Source organism: Monodon monoceros, unplaced genomic scaffold (assembly GCF_005190385.1).
Source record: "Monodon monoceros isolate NGI ecotype Baffin Bay Population unplaced genomic scaffold, NGI_Narwhal_1 Super_Scaffold_5, whole genome shotgun sequence".
Lineage (NCBI taxonomy): Eukaryota > Metazoa > Chordata > Mammalia > Artiodactyla > Monodontidae > Monodon > Monodon monoceros.
This window is the reverse complement of record NW_021703782.1, coordinates 84,699,959-84,717,948: the sequence shown is the minus strand read 5'-3', so window position 1 is coordinate 84,717,948 and position 17,990 is coordinate 84,699,959.

Here is a 17,990-nt window from a genome sequence, read left to right as displayed (position 1 = left end):
TCAGACCCCTGGCAAGCACTGATCTATTTACTGCCTCTGAAGTTTTTCCTTTTCTGAAAGTCATATAATAGGAATCATATGGCATGCAGCTTGTTCAGATTTACTGCTTTCACTTAGCAATATACATTTAAGTTTCCTCTGTGTCTTTCTATGGCTTGATGTCATTTCTTTATTTCTTTTGTTTAACATCTTTATTGGAGTATAATTGCTTTACAATGGTGTGTTAGTTTCTGCTTTACAACAAATTGAATCAGCTATACGTATATCCCCATATCTTCTCCCTCTTGCGTCACCCTCCCACCCTCCCTATCCCACCCCTCTAGGTGGTCACAAAGCACCAAGCTGATCTCCCTGTGCTATGTGGCTGCTTCCCACTAGCTATCTATTTTACATTTGGTAGTGTATGTATGTCAATGCTACTCTCTCACTTTGTCCCAGCTTACCCTTCCCCCCCGCCCAGTGTCCTCAAGTCCATTCTCTATGTCTGCGTCTTTATTCCTGTCCTGCCCCTAGGTTCTTCAGAACCATTTTTTTTTCTTTTTAGATTCCATATATATGTGATAGCATACAGTATTTGTTTTTCTCTTTCTGACTTACTTCACTCTGTATGACAATCTCTAGGTCCATCCACCTCACTACAAATAACTCAATTTTATTTCTTTTTATGGCTGAGTAATATTCCATTGTACATATGTGCCACATCTTCTTTATCCATTCATCTGTCAGTGGACACTTAGGTTGCTTCCATGTCCTGGCTACTGTAAATAGAGCTGCGATGAACATTGTGGTACATGAATCTTTTTGAATTATGGTTTTCTCAGGGTATATGCCCACTAGTGGGACTGCTGGGTCGTATGGTAGTCCTATTTTTAGTTTTTTAAGGAACCTCCATACTGTTCTCCATAGTGCTGTATCAATTTACATTCTCACTAACAGTGCAAGAGGGTTCCCTTTTCTCCACACCCTCTCCAGCATTTGTTGTTTGTAGACTTTTTGATGATGGCCGTTCTGACCAGTGTGAGGTGATACCTCATTGTAGTTTTGATTTGCATTTCTCTAATGATTAGTGATGTTGAGCATCCTTGATGTGTTTGTTGGCAATCTGTATATCTTCTTTGGAGAAATGTCTATTTAGGTCTTCTGCCCATTTTTGGATTGGGTTCTTTGTTTTTTTGTTATTGAGCTACTGAGTGTGAACTCTAATTTGAAAAACACTTCACTAAAGAAAACTTTTACTGATAATCTAATTTTTCCCTACCATGTAAATTTTCATATTTTCTTTTTTCACAGTAAAAATATGTGGCAAGTGCATTAGTACATTAGCAGTCAGTGACATCACATGCCACCCATGATCTACCTTTTCTTTGCCCTTACTAAAGTGTGATAGAAGCAATCACATGACAAATGATGAGTAAGAGCTTTTAAAATTTGGATCTATCGGGCCCAGCAGGTGCAAGTTATTGTTTACTCTTCTTTTTCGTCTGGAGAACTCAGAGGAAAAGGATAGTTATATGCTAAACTAATTTCAGACACTGTGCAGTTTTCTCTTGCAAATGAATCCATTAAAATCTAAGGAGCACCTGCTGACCTGTGCACATTACTATTCAATGCTGACTCAATATTTTCAGGGAGAGAGTGGAATAAAAACTTGTCTTTTAAATATTTTAATAATATCTACTGATCATTTGTCCTAGCAGCTGTTTTATTTTTGCTGACATAGTAGAGAAAAGGGTTCCTCATTCTTGGAAAGTGTGAGTTTCTGTTGGAGATTTGCACAGTTCTAAGCATCCTGAGCTCATTTCTTAAAGCATGCCAAGACCAGCATGAATTGCTCTCCTATCCTTTCTTACTACAAGTTTTAGCACCTAAATCTATCTTCCTTTTTTCTTTATTTGTACCACCACTCACTGTGTCATGTAACATTCCCCAAACTGGCTGTCAGAAGTTTTTAATAAAAAGCTTTACTAAGAAGATAGACTGGGTATAACATAATAAAATTATAAACATGGCAACATGACAATAGTTTAAGGACTATTACCAGTACTTAAAGGCATTATTCTAGGTTTCTTAACGGGAACAGGAAGGTTTCAAATAGTTCTCTGGTCTTCCTTTCTATTTTGAAGAGTAGAATACACCCAACCTTCTCCTCCCTCAGATCCTGGTTCTTTTCTGTATTGCTCTCTCTGTGTTTTATTTATTCATCCTGAATATCAACTGTAATGGATTGATAGGTTTGAACTTGTCCCCATTTAAGTATCCAATTACATCAAGTAAGTAGTTTGCATTCCTGGGGACCCCCAGTGTATTTTCCACATGGATAAACCCTATATATGTTTCCTATGTCCTCGGGAAATATCCCATTACTATCTTTACTCAGAATTGTATTTTTATATTATTCGTGTTCTTTTGTTAACCACAAAGGTTAAAACTAGTGATTTCCTCAAATAACTTTTTCTTCAAATATAATCTTATGTGGAAAGTGATACCTAAAACCAATAAAAAAGGAGCACCTCTATTTGAGGAGAGGAGAAGAGCTTCGGAGCCCAGTGAACCCATCACTGAGGTTTCCTCATCCCTGATGTTCATCTCTGATGGAACTCCTAAGACTTCCCAGTTGACATAAAACCCACAAATACATACACGTGAGCACACACATACCATACATGTCTGAACAAACAGATCCCATTGCTCCTACTTGATGTTGAGAAGCTTTTGTTAAAGAAGGAAAAATAATACTGATTTCTTATTAAATATTTAATCACTACTACTAAATTGAAAAAATACTTAATCGCTCCTACTTGATGTTGAGAAGCTTTTGTCAAAGAAGGAAAAATAATACTGATTTCTGATTAAATATTTAATCGCTGCTACTAATTGAAAGCACATGAATAAAAATTGTATTGATCCCCAGTGAGAATGAGAGAGAGGACAACTACAGACAAAATACTTCCACAAATTTTTGGAAGACAAAAAGCAGATGGAGAGATGGAGAAGTGGCAACTGAACCTAGAAATCCTCCCCCCAAAAAAAGCTACAACTTAAAAGCCTGAAGAGGAGTTTACCTAAGAATCATACTAAAAGTAGTTAAAATCTGTTGAGTATGGACTAGGTGAACAAATTCCAGCTCTGAGAAAACTGATGAAAATAAGCATCTCTATAAGCTCTGTCATGGCAGCACCCACAGCCTTTGGGTGAGAGGTCTCCTGTATGAGCCAGAAAACTGGGGGACTGGTTGAAAGTTTGTCTAGAGTGGTTACTTATACAGCACTTACTATGGTACTTACATACCACTCACTGTGTGTTAGGCACTCTTCTTGTAGCTTTACAAAACATATATTTTTATTTCTATAAGACACCTAAGAGTAGAGTATTAACATTATCTTTTTATACATAAGGAAACTGAGGCACAGAAAGGTTAAATTGCTCAAGTTCAACCAGACAGTAGGTAATGGTGCCATGGATTGAAACCCAGCCAGTCTGTCTCCATTCTCTTAATAGCATTGCTATGTTGCTTCCTACTTTTTTCCTCAGGAGAATTTGAATGCAAGGAGCTATATCTGAGGAAACTAATGCATAGCAGAGAGCAGGGCCAAAGGGAGGAGCTGAAGACAATGGGATTAAATTAATCTTTTTATTCTGAATTGTGTGGCCTTCACTCCCACTGTGCTCTTGACAGTGCGGAGGTACTGATTTCTTCCACGCCCAACACATATCAACAGGAAATTGGAGGATGTGCACCTGAAGGAACATCTTGAGAGGAAAGATCTTCACATGCTGAATCGGCAGTCTCATGGTGAAAAGGTTGACGTATTTGTTTACTCTAAAGCCCACCAACTGACAACCTCACGTTATGTACTTTTATTGGTTTATTCTTAAGTGAAATAGGCGAGAAAATGTTCACAAAGAATTTGAGGCATAGTTTCAACGTGAAAAAGATACAACCAATAATACTAATACTAATTGTTATAATAATAATTGCTCAGAGTGAGATAAATGAAGCCAAAGAAAACAATTAGTAATATTCTCAGAGTGATGTATCCATAAAACAAGATCTGAATTCTGTGACAAATGTTTTGTAATAAAATGAGAAACAACTCTTGAAAACTATGAAAAATATATGCAAAATTTTAAGATTCCAGTAAATGGGTTGGAATATAAATTGAGCTAAAGTATCAGAAAGTAGAACACAACAGAAGACTAAAATATAAGAACAATTTTCCTGAATTTTTACTGTTTCCATTTGCGAGTCTATATATGCTCTTGAATTTTCTTTATGAACCACCACCTGCATAAAAATAATTTCAGTATAATCTATGCTTTGTCCACCAACTAATGATGTTGAGCATCTTTTCATGTGATTATTGGTTATTTGTGTATATTCTTCAGTTCAAATCTTTGATTCTTTAAAAGTTGGGTTATCTTTTTATTATTGGTTTTAAGGGCTCTTTTTATATTAAAGGATATAAGTCCTTTATCAGATAAAATTTACAAATATTTTTTCATATTCTGTAGTTATCTTTTTATTTTATCAATATTTACACTAATTTTTCTCTGCATTTTTCATCTTTCTCTGAAATCTATTGGATCCTTCTGAAGTTTTAAAGATTTCCCTTTTCACAATTTGGAAGCAACAGCTTGAATTTCTCTTCTTGCCGTAAATTTTTAGCATGTTTGACTGAATTTTTGACCAAAGTTTACAGATTTCCAGTATATCTTTCCTCTTCATAATAAAGCAAAAACTACCACTAAAATATAATAACTGAACTCCCTCATTCTTATTTTTATTGTCTAAAGTTTTGGTTTTACCTATTAAAATTAACAAAAATAAATGTATTTATTAATTTATATACTTATTTGCTTACTATCACTGGCTAATGCAATCTCTTTGTTTTTTTTGTCTGTTTTTAGTGCATCATACACATTCTATCTTGGTACCTTTTCTTAAATACTGAAATACTGTTAATTTGATACATCTGAAAATGTGTTTATTTTGTCCAATTATTAAACAGTGATTAAGCTGTGTGTCATGTTCCAGTTAACATACTTCCTCAAGACATTGAAAATATTATTCCATTTTCTTCTTGTTTCTTTATAGCATATGAGACATCTGCTATTTGTCATTTCTTTTTTGGTTCTGGTTGAATACTATATTTAAATTCACTAAATACCCTTTGATTCTGTCCAGGCTATAATTTATCACATTTATTGAAAGAAATTTTTAAAATCATTTTATTCAGGTATAACTGACATGTAAAATGTTTACAACTTGATAAGTGTGGGGATATATATACACCAGTGAAACCATCACCACATCAAGGCCATAGACATATCCATAACCTCCCAAAGTTTCCTTCGGCCCTTATTACTGTTGTTACTATTACTATTATTATTATTATTAATAATATTATTATTAGAATATTTAACATAAGATCTACCCTCTTAGAAAATTTTAAGTATACAACACAGTATTATAAGGTACAGGCACTATTCTGTATACTACTGTGAGTATATTTATATATGTTCTCTGGAAATTATTTATCTTTCACTGAAACTTTGTATCTTTTGACAATCACCTCTCCATTTCCCCCTGTTCACATTCTATTCTCTGCTTCTATGAATTTGACTACTTTAGATTCCACATTTAAGTGAGATGATACAATATTTGTCTGTCTCTGTTTGGTTTATTTTACTTCACTTTATATCTTCTAGGATGTGTCATATACATACAATGGAATATTATTCAGAGAAGGAAATCCTGCCATTTGTTTTTTTTAATTTTAATGGTTGCATTTCATATATATCTTCACTCCAATCATAGCTCTTTTTTAAAAAAGATAGGGTTTGTGTTCATACTCATTTCAGATTGGTCTATCATTTACATTTCATCAGAAGTAAATTAATTTTTTTTTTCTTAGCATTAGTTTTACTCATCTACTTTGACATGTTGTTACACATTTATCTGTGTGAGAGGGATTTTGTTCTCTTTTATCAGTGGGTTGGGTACTAATATGCTTTTGAAAGTCTAGTTTCTAAATGTAGAAGCTCACTGATTTTAGATATGTCTTCTTTTCTATTAAAGCATTTATGTATAGTATCATGTCATCTGCAAACAGTGACAGCTTTACTTTTTCTTTTCAATTTGGATTCCTTCTATTTCATCTTCTTCTCTGATTGCTGTGGCTATTACTTCCAAAACTATGTTTAATAAAAGTGGTGAGAGTGGACATTCTTGTCTTTTTCCTAATCTTAGAGGAAATGCTTTCAGCTTTTCATCATTGAGTATGATGTTAGCTGTGGGTTTGTCATATTTGGTCTTTATTATACATAGAAAAACCTACTATACATAGCAAATCCTAAAATCACTACCACAAAACTACTAGAGCTCATCAATGAATTCAGTAAAGTTGCAGGATGCAAAATTAATACACAGAAATCTGTTGCATTCTATACACTAACAACAAAAGATCAGAAAGGGAAATTAAGGAAACAATCCCATTTGTCATTGCATCAAAAAGAATACAATACCTAGGACTAAACCCACCTAAGGAGACAAAAGACCTGTACTACAAAAACTATAAGATGTTGATGAAAGAAATCAAAGATGACACAAACAGATGGAAAGATACCATATTCTTGGATTGGAAGCATCAATATTGTCAAAATGACTTACTAACCAAGGCAATCTACAGATTCAATGCAAGCCCTATCAAATTACCAATGGCATTTTTCACACAAATAGAACAAAAAAAATTTTAATTTGTATGGAAACACAAAAGACCCTAAATAGCCAAAGCAATCTTGAGAAAGAAAAACAAATCAGTCTCCTTGACTTCAAACTATATTACAAAGCTATAGTCATCAAAACAGGATAGTACTGGCACAAAAACAAAAATATAGACCAATGGAAAAGGATAGAAAGCCCAGAAATAAACCCACACATCTATGGTCAATTAATCTACAACAAAGGAGGTAAGAATATACAATGGAGAAAAGACAGTCTCTTCAATAAGTGATGCTGGGAAAACTGGACAACTACATGTAAAAGAATGAAATTAGAACATTCTCTAACACCATATAAAAAATAATCTCAAAATGGATTAAAGATCTAAATGTAAGACCGTACACTATAAAACTCTTAGAGGAAAACATAGGAAGAACACTGTTTGTCATAAATCACAGCAAGATCTTTTTTGACCCACCTCCTAGAGTAATGGAAATAAAAACAAAAATAAACAAATGCGACCAAATTAAACTTAAAAGGTTTTGCCCAGCAAAGCCACCATAAACAAAACAAAAAGACAACCTACAGAATGGGAGGAAATTTTTGCATATGATGTAACTGACAAGGGATTAATCTCCAAAATATACATACAGCTCCATATCACAAAAGTAAACAACACAATCGAAAAATGGGCAGATCTAAATAGACATTTCTGCAAAGAAGACATCAAGATGGCCAACAGGCAAATGAAAAGATGCTCAACATTGCTAATTATTAGAGAAATGCCAATCAAAACTACAATGAGGTATCACCTCACACCAGTCAGAATGGCCATCATTAAAAAGTCTACAAATAATAAGTGCTGAAGAGGGTGTTGGTGGGCATGTAAATTGGTGCAGCCACTATGGAGAACAGTGTGGAGGTTCCTTAATAAACAAAAATAGAGCTACCATATGATCCTGCAATCCCACTTCTGGGCATATATCCAGAGAAAACCATAATTGGAAAAGATACATGCACCCCAATGTTCATAGCAGCACTATTTACAATAGCCAAGACATGAAAGCAACCTAAATGTCCATTGACAATTGAATGGATAAAGAAGGTGTGGTATATATATTCAATGGAATACTACTCAGCCATAAAAAATAATGAAATAATGCCATTTGCAGCAACATGGATGGACCTAGAGATGATCATACTAAGTGAAGTAAGTCAGAGAAAGACAAATACTATATGATATCACTTATATGTGGAATCTAAAAACATAATACAAATGAACGTATTTACAAATAGAAACAGACTCACAGACATAAAACAAACTTATGGTTACCAAAGGGAAAGGTTGGGTGGAGGGATAAATTAGGAATTTGCGAGTAATGTATACATAGGACTATATATAAAATAGGTAAATAACAAGGACCTACTATATAGCACAGGGAACTATTCTCAATATTTTGTAATAACCTATATGGGAAAAGAATCTGAAAATGAATATATGTACATATAACTGAATTGCTTTGCTGTATGCCTGAAACTAACACAACATCATAAATCAAATATACTTCAATCAGAAAAATTTTTAAGCATTTAATGCCATAATTTTTCTGTTAAGCACAGCTTTAAGTCCCACAAATTTTGATAACCTGTGTTTTCATTTCTACTCAACTAAAATTCTAATTTCCTTATGCTGCTTTTTCTTTTACCCATGGGTTATTTGTAAGTATGCTATTTAAATTTTAAATATATGAAAAATTTACAGATATTTTTCTTTTATTGGTTTTTAGTTTAATATCAATACTATTGTTGTCTGAGATCATACTTTTCATGGTTTAATTTTTTAAAAACTTGTTAAGGGTTGTTTTCTGACCTAGTTACGTTCAAACCTGGTGGATATTTCATGTACACTTAAAAAGAATACATAGTTGGCTTTTTTTCAGTGGAGAATTCTGTAAATGTCAATAAGGTGAATTGGTTGATTGTGCTTTTCAGGTCTATATTCTTATAGATTTTCTCTTTGCTTGTTCTATCTGTTACTGAGAGGAGTGTTAATATCTCCAAACATAATTGTGGGGTTTGTTTACTTCCACTTTCACTTCTGTTAATTTTGTTTTATGTGTTTTCAAGATGCAATGTTCAGTGAATTCACTTTTAGGATTTTTATGTCTCCTTATTAAAATGATTCCCTTTATATAATTTTTTCCTTTTTTTCCTGGTAATTTTCCTTGTTCTGAAGTCTACTTTGATACTAAGTCTACTTAGATACTAAAGTCTTTGATACTAAGTCTTTGATACTGAAGTCTACTTTGATACTCCAGCTTCCTCTTGATTAATGTTTGCTTGAGATATAGTTTTTTCATTATTTTACTTTTAACCTATCAATGTTTTTCTTTTGTTAGGTCTTTTGTACGTGGAGTCAATCAATCGAATCAGAAGTTGAACTGGGTTTGTTTTTATATTGCTACTGTGGATACCTTCCAGGTATCACTGACTTCAATTTCTCAATGTCCCTGCCCAGCATTCAGCCTTTAGCAGTTGTTAAGCATTTTAGCTAAAATATTCTTATCTGCTTGAATGGCACTTGACATACAGCTTATATGCTTTGCTACAAGGAAGCCAATGCTCTCTGTTTCTTTGGAGGAAATGGTCTCTTCCTAGATTTCAGGCCACTTGGATGTCTTGAGACCTCAGCTATCTGATGAGTTCAAGAATAGTTATGATTCTATAGATTATCTGGCTTTTTCTTGTTGCTAGAATTTCTAATTTCCTACATTGTCAAGAGGAAGTGAAACTACTCTATCCATTGATTTTTGGATTTTGACCTTGCATTCTGAAGCCACTAAACAAAAACTAGGATTAGTATTATTGACTCAGTTCGGGAGTCAATGGGCTGTGGTCAGGTAGGCTCAGTTACAGAGGTAAGGCCAACACTGTTTCTTCCCAGTTTTCTACAAGACCATTTTAGAGAAATTTTTCTCTTCCCTCAGCTTGTTATAATGTGACTAGCTGTAGTTTTCCATCAGATATGGGTCAACTATTATTCTTATTCTACAGGGTTAGAGTATCTAACTTCTTTGGCCTGTTTCTGGACCTGGAGACTGGCATGTCTTTGGCCTCAACACTGGCTCAGTTTCTATTCCATACCTGTCTAAAACAGCCAGTAAAACTGAACCACTGGGGAAGTGCAGTGTTCTAAATGAAGAAAACCATCTTGGCTTTGGAAGGCCTGGATTCAAGGTCTGTTGCCACCAGTGGTGAGATGTAAAAAACACCTTCCTCACATTATTTGAAATAATAAATATGTATTTTAGTTGGCTGCATTTGGGTCAGTCTTAAAAGTTAAAAATGATGCATTTGGCATACAATGTGTACAGTATCAATGAGTCAATAAAGATTATTTTCAAAATGAACTAGAGATAAATAAGTAGTATTTCAAAATAGTATTTTCTTTTTTTATTTTTTTACAAAACCTTTTAATCTGCCCTCATTTTTAGATTCTTACAGGCCTGAAAATCATTTGGAATAATATATCCCTTTTAATGAAGCTAGAGCAGTGGAATAATAAGGGACAACCACTAAGAGAGAGACCTGGGATACAAACACAAGTCTTTCCAGCTCTACCACCATGCACTTCTACTATGCAATGATGCCTCCTTTTAAAAAAATACTATACACTGCAATCCCAAATGTAGCCTCAGTTATAATGGTTCCATGGAAGAACAGGAACCCCCTTCAATCACTACAAAATAATTCAGTGTTTCCACCATAAACATAAAAGAAATTTTCTGTCCTGAATGTTTAGTTTAAACTTTGCTGAATTGACAGTGGAATGATGGAAGTAGCTGATATTAATGCTTTTAAAAAAACTGATGGTGAAAAAAGGAAAGTATAAGTGTGGGCTGTCTATAGCACCATAACAGAATGCAGGAGTGCTGGAAAAAATCAATTATCCAGCCAGGGTTATTGAAGCTGAGCATACAAAGTTCAGGTTGGTAATTAAATTCTGCTACTTTGGTACCTGAATGTTGTCTGGATAGCACAGACATCTGAGGGTTTACAGTTATCCACAAGCAGTACCAAATGCTATACTCTGTCATAAGAAATATGCATGGCAGGTCTTGTTGCTGTATCTTTAGGCAGTAGGACTAGAGGGGCATTGGCAAATGGGCTTGTTTTTCAATAGCTTTAATTTCACTCCCCAACTTCGTAGAAAATATAACTCTGCAGAATGACACTACCCCCACTTTGTTTCTGCCAGCTCTTTCTCACTGGATTCCCTCCATTTTCCTATCACTTCTCACATTTACTCAGAAGGCCTGAAACAACTCATAAGTAATGGGTCAAGCCTGGGTGAGCAAAAGGAGATTCAGTTTTCAAAAACTTCATTCTATAACCATTTTACCCTTTAAGAGAATCTACTGTAGTTGTCAGAAATATTTTCATTTTACTTTTTGGTGTGCTAGTCATCTTTCTAAACAATTAATTATATTTTATAAAATCCTTTAATGACCTTTGTTGGCTACAGGAAAAATATTAAGAGAAAAACATATGAATATTGAAATGCTAAGAGTTTGATGAATTAAAAAATAATCTTGTATTTAGGGTTTCAAAGTCTTTTCACACTTCGTATTATTTTACCATATGTGAGGATTGGTGAAGTTCATTTCAGTAACCTGTTTTTCAAACAACTAATTATTGTAGAAGTGAGATTAAATCCACTTCTCCAGAATTTCTTATTTCTAATTCCTTGACCTAACTGGACTCTATATCAACAGCTAAACTTATTTCTTCACTTTAAATTTAAGGCTAGAATTACAAAGAAGCAAATCAGGCCAAAGAGACCAAGAAAAATTATTCAGTGATGTGACTCAAAAGATGCATATATCTAGGAAATTTGAGTTTAAATAAACCACCCCTGCCCCTCGCCAGCCAGTCACACAAAATCACACGTGATTTGTTCCTATGTGTTTAAGGCTAGACAGTGCATAAAGGCAATTGCATGTTCCAGGTTTGTCCTGTTCAACTCCAGGATATTATTCGCAATTTTTAGAAGGTACTCATAAGACAGTCAGACTCAGCAACTTAGGTTTGATTTATCTGAAAGGCAACAAAAGGTAGTTAAACTGGTTTTTCCTTGGGCACATTTTACCTCCTACCACTCCACTCAGGCTACAAATAATGGCGTCATGCACTCTCGGAACTTGGGTCACACTCTTCTGACACTTTGCGTGTATAGATGTGCGCACAGGCACATAATCCCACATGTGAAGCCTGCTATAAGACGTTATGATAATAGGGAAAGTTGCATGCACAACTTCACTTTAATAGCAGGAAGCATTTTTTATTTGTACATAATATTCTTATGAGGTTTGACTGGGAACGTGATGAGAATAACTTTCTACATTTTTATTAATGACTTCACACTCTAGAATATCTGAAAGCAAGAAGTTCAGGCTGTCTGACCTAAAGCAGTAGCACAGTGCAGCAGTTAAGGTAACTGCTTTCAGTAAGGGATCAAAACCTTAGAGACATCTTTGATGCCAGCTTATTCACTGGGGTAGAGATAATATTGCTCATGGCACTTTTTATAACTCAGGTTATGTTATTGAGGTCCACAGTTCATATTGCAAAAGTAATTTGCTAAGTATCTTTGATCACTTTTACATATTTCCAGTTTTGGAGAAATACTGTGCTTACATCATTTCTCCTGGTTTAGATCTTACCACTCAATTTCATAAATGATTCTTGATTTTTCAAGTTATTTTTTAACTGTTTGGGAAACTTTCAATGTCCTTACTTCAGCAAGCCTTAGGGATTTCAGTTTCCTAAACAAGAACAAAATACTCCATTTTGTCACTGCAGGGTTTTTTCTTTTACTTTAAATCTCTAATATCCATGAAAAGTTCATTCATAAATTTACACATGAAACTGCAGTTATTCTTGTACCCCATGCCTAACCCTCATATATGAATTCTAAACCATCATTTAGATTAGCTGAGACCTGAATTCTATAATAACCACAATGGGAAGCAGTAAATGGTATGAAAAATATTAAAATATAGAGATATTTATTTGAACTTGTTTTTAGTAACTAGAAATTAAAAATGATTTGGACAGCTCTTGGGTTTAAAAAAGGGAAAGTTTAAGAGCTATTAACGTTTACTTCATCTGCTCAGAAAAATCCTAGGTTAACATCAGATACATGATTATAAGATAAAAATCTTGTTTGATAAAATATTTCTTATAATTAATGATATACTCGGAATGATAAACACTAATTTAATTTTGTTTACTGAAGGTATTCAAATAGATGATATGGAGTTGGTATGACCAAGTGAATCAAGACTCTTCAAATATTTGCCAACTTATATGGTGGGTAGAAAATTCCTCTCATATAAGTTAGGTATAGAGTTAATAACCCAAAATTAAAATGCAACATTATATTTAGGTGATCAATTTTTAGAGTACTAATGATGCTTAGGTGATACGACACTCAAACCAGCTCTTTAAGGTAGCTAAATATCATAAGAATATGAATGCTATAGTATGATTCCTCTCCCAAATTAAAGCTAAGATTACCCTCCAAAAATGAAATTGTGGAGATGGTCCTACAGCGGAAATGACACCATGCATGAGGTCACCTCTATATACATTAGCGAAGACATTCAAAAATACTAAAAATGTCATCAAGAATGTCCTGTCTACACACCCTAGAATGCATGATTGCAATGCCATCTTAAACTAAGCAGGCTCTGTTATAACAAGGTGGGGGTCTTCAAGAAATTTGTGTATGCAGAGTTCCAGTGAGCAGAATATCACAGTATATTTCAAATATTCTGCCTAGAAGAGGTTTCCCTAATGAACCAGCACAAATATTTATTTGTGTGTCTCTCTTTGAGAAAGGTTGAAAACATCAGGCTAATATTATATGAGGTCACAGGCAATTAAAGTCCTCCAACTTACATCTCTTGCTCTGTATCTATGCTAACAAGATGACATCCTATTTTGACAATAAATTTGCTTAATCTGTATGTTTTCAATGGAAAGGAAAGACAATTATCAGGCCTGTAGATCATTTAGGTCCAGCTTGGAAATAATAAAATTATGAGACACTTTGGTAAGATGGTAATTTAAACTCATTTTGGTCACATAGAAATGAAAAATCTGTTGAAAAGGTCTAACTTTCCGACTCCAGGGTCCTACTGAAATGAGCATTCACTATAAAATATTAAAAGGAAAATAAGCATCACTAGAAACTGGAAAAGGTGCCATGAACATGTTGCAAACTTCATGTATTTATTCTACTGTGATTGATTAGGTGTTAACTAGAGGTCAGGTATATTTCTAAGTGCTTGTGATAGTGAATAAAAGACACAAAGATCCCTACCTTTATGGAGCTTACATTTTAGTTGGAGGATTCAGAAACTAATGGTAAACATAAAAATAAGTAAATAATATAGTATGTTAGAAAGTGATTAAATCCTTTGGAGAAAGGAAAACTCAAGCAGGGTAAGGGATGTTGTAAGCCTTGGAAATGAAAAGGCAATTTGTGGTGTTAAATAGGGAGGCCAGAGTAGATTTCATTGAGAAGGTAAAAATGGAGCAAAGATTTAAAAGAGGAGAGGGAGTTAGACAAATAACTGGAGGAAGTGCAGAGGGAACAGGTAACGTAAGGCCCTAGGTGAATGTAATTTGAAGGTTTTCTCATATATTAATACCATGGCTCACATTGAGTGTAAACAAAAGGACAGACTGACGACTCTACTTCCCTTGTCCACCCCAAAGCAATGCAAGTAATTGGAGAAGAATCTAGGGGAAGCCTGCTAACCCTCCATAATTATAGGGCCATGGAATAGACAACAGCAGTAACATCAGAAGAACAGTTCATATCTTCAGTTCAATAAACCTCTTTGCATAGATTTAGTCAAAGAAGAAAGAGGACAGAATATTTCTTACTTCTATTCAATAATAATTCAATAATAATTGATTAGTTCTTGGATCTATAAAGTTACACATTTATGAAAAAAGAAAACTTTAAAATTAATAGAGTACATTGAAATGACTTCTGCTACAAATATGGTGATTTTAGCCTGTGGTTTCCACTTGCCCCGCTTTCCAGAATGTGGATAAATGATCGAAGAAATAAGAAGACATCTGTGTCAGCCTGGAAACGAGTGAAGGGTTTATAAGGAAACTCTGGAAAACTTAGATCAAGCAAGAATGGTTTGAAGGAAGAGTCGTTTGACTCATATGAGGCACCAAATGGAAAACCGATGAGGCAAATAAGTGAAAGTAGTGTATTCCAGCTACAATCCTGAGTTCAGAGCAGCAGAAGGTGAGGGCAAAGGCTGACTGAGAGGCAGTTGGTAGGCAGCACAGAACCTGAGTGTCTCAATGCACAGTCTCAAGTTATATCTGATACAGATATATAAAAGTTTATTAACCACTATCTGCTAAAATACATCTGGAATATACCGGCAACTGTTATTAATTTTTAAAATACTGCAATGGAGATACACCAGAAATATATCTACACGTGGAACAACTCCTACAGAACACCTACTGAACGCTGGCAGAAGACCTCAGTCCTCCCAAAAGGCAAGAACCTCCCCCCGCCACGTACCTGGGTAGGGCAAAAGAAAAAAAAAAAACAGAGACAAAAGAATAGGGACGGGACCTGCACCAGTGGGAGGGAGATGTGAAGGAGGAAAGGTTTCCACACACTAGAAGTCCCTTCGTGGGCAGAGACTGTGAGTGGCAAACGGGGAAAGCTTTGGAGCCGCGGAGGACAGCACAGCAACAGGGGTGCGGAGGGCAAAGTGGAGAGATTCCCGCACAGAGGATCAGGGCCGACCGGCACTCACCAGCTCGAGAGGCTTGTCTGCTCACCCGCCAGGGCGGACAGGGCAGGGAGTTGAGGCTCGGGCTTCGGTCGGAGCGCCGGGAGAGGACTGGGGTTGGCGGCGTGAACACAGCCTGCAGGGGGTTAGTGCACCACGGCTAGCCAGCAGGGAGTCCGGGGAAAAGTCTGGACCTGCCAAAGAGGCAAGAGACTTTTTCTTCCCTCTTTGTTTCCTGGTGCGCGAGGAGAGGGAATTAAGAGCACTGCTTGAAGGAGCTCCAGAGACGGGCGCGAGCCACGGCTAAAAGCGCGGACCCCAGAGACGGGCATAAGACGCTAAGGCTGTTGCTGGCGGCACCAAGAAGCCTGTGTGCGAGCACAGGACACTATCCACACCTCCCTTCCCCGGAGCCTGTGCAGCCCACCACTGCCAGGGTACCGGGATACAGGGACAACTCTCCCAGGAGAACGCACGGCACGCCTCAGGCTGCTGCAACGTCACGCGGGCCTCTGCAGCCGCAGGCTCGCCCCGAACTCCGTGCCTCTCCCTCCTCACGGCCTGAGTGAGCCAGAGCCCCCGAATCAGTGGCTCCTTTAACCCTGTCCTGTCTGAGCGACGAACAGACGCTCTCCTGCGACCTACACGCAGAGGCGGGGCCAAATCCAAAGCTGAGCCCCTGAGAGCTGTGACAACAGAGAAAGGGAAATCTCTCCCAGCAGCCTCAGAAGCAGCGGATTAAAGCTCCACGATCAACTTGATATACCCTGCATCTGTGGAATACATGAATAGACAACGAATCATCCCAAATTGAGGAGGTGGACTTTGAGAGCAAGATTTATGATTTTTTCCCCTCTTCCTCTTTTTGTGAGTGTGTATGTGTATGCCTCTGTGTGAGATTTTGTCTGTATAGCTTTGCTTCCACCATTTGTCCTAGGGTTCTATCCGTCCGTTTTTTTATTTTGTTTTGTTTTTCTTAATATTTTTTTACTTTAATAATTTTATTATATTTTATCTTACTTTATATTATTTTACTTTATCTTCTTTCTTTCTTTTTTTCCTTCCTTCCCTCCTTCCTTCCTCCCTCCCTCTTTTCTTTCTTTCTTTCTTTCTACTTCTACTAACTCTTTTGTTCTACTTTTTCTGCCTTTTATTCTGAGCCATGTGGATGAAAGGCTCTTGGTGCTGCAGCCAGGAGTCAGGGCTGTGTCTCTGAGGTGGGAGAGCCAACTTCAGGACACTGGTCCACAAGAGACCTCCCAGCTCCACATAATATCAAATGACGAAAATCTCCCAGAGATCTCCATCTCAACACCACCACCCAGCTTCACTCAACGACCAGCAAGCTACAGTGCTGGACATCCTATGGCAAACAAGTAGCAAGACAGGAACACAACCCCACACATTAGCAGAGAGGCTGCCTAAAATCATAATAAGTCCACAGACACCACAAAACACACCACCAGACATGGACCTGCCTACCAGAAAGACAAGATCCAGCCTCATCCACCAGAACACAGGCACTAGTCCCCTCCACCAGGAAGCCTACACAACCCACTGAATCAACCTTAGCCACTGGGGACAGACACCAAAAACAACGGGAACTACGAACTTGCAGCCTGCAAAAAGGAGACCCCAAACACAGTAAGATAAGCAAAATGAGAAGACAGAAAAACACACAGCAGATAAAGGAGCAAGATAAAAACCCACCAGATCTAATGAACGAAGAGGAAATAGGCAGTCTACCTGAAAAAGAATTCAGAATAATGATAGTAAAGATGATCCAAAATCTTGGAAATAGAATAGACAAAATGCAAGAAACATTTAACAAGGACCTAGAAGAACTAAAGATGAAACAAACAATGATGAACAACACAATAAATGAAATTAAAAATACTCTAGATGGGATCAATAGCAGAATAACTGAGGCAGAAGAACGGATAAGTGACCTGGAAGATAAAATAGTGGAAATAACTACTGCAGAGCAGAATAAAGAAAAAAGAATGAAAAGAACTGAGGACAGTCTCAGAGACCTCTGGGACAACATTAAACGCACCAACATTCGAATTATAGGGGTTCCAGAAGAAGAAGAGGAAAAGAAAGGGACTGAGAAAATATTTAAAGAGATTATAGTTGAAAACTTCCCTAATATGGGAAAGGAAATAGTTAACCAAGTCCAGGAAGCACAGAAGAGTCCCATACAGGATAAATCCAAGGAGAAATACGCCAAGACACATATTAATCAAACTGTCAAAAATTAAATACAAAGAAAACATATTAAAAGCAGCAAGGGAAAGACAACAAATAACACACAAGGGAATCCCCATAAGGGTAACAGCTGATCTTTCAGCAGAAACTCTGCAAGCCCGAAGGGACTGGCAGGACATATTTAAAGTGTTGAAGGAGAAAAACCTCCAACCAAGATTACT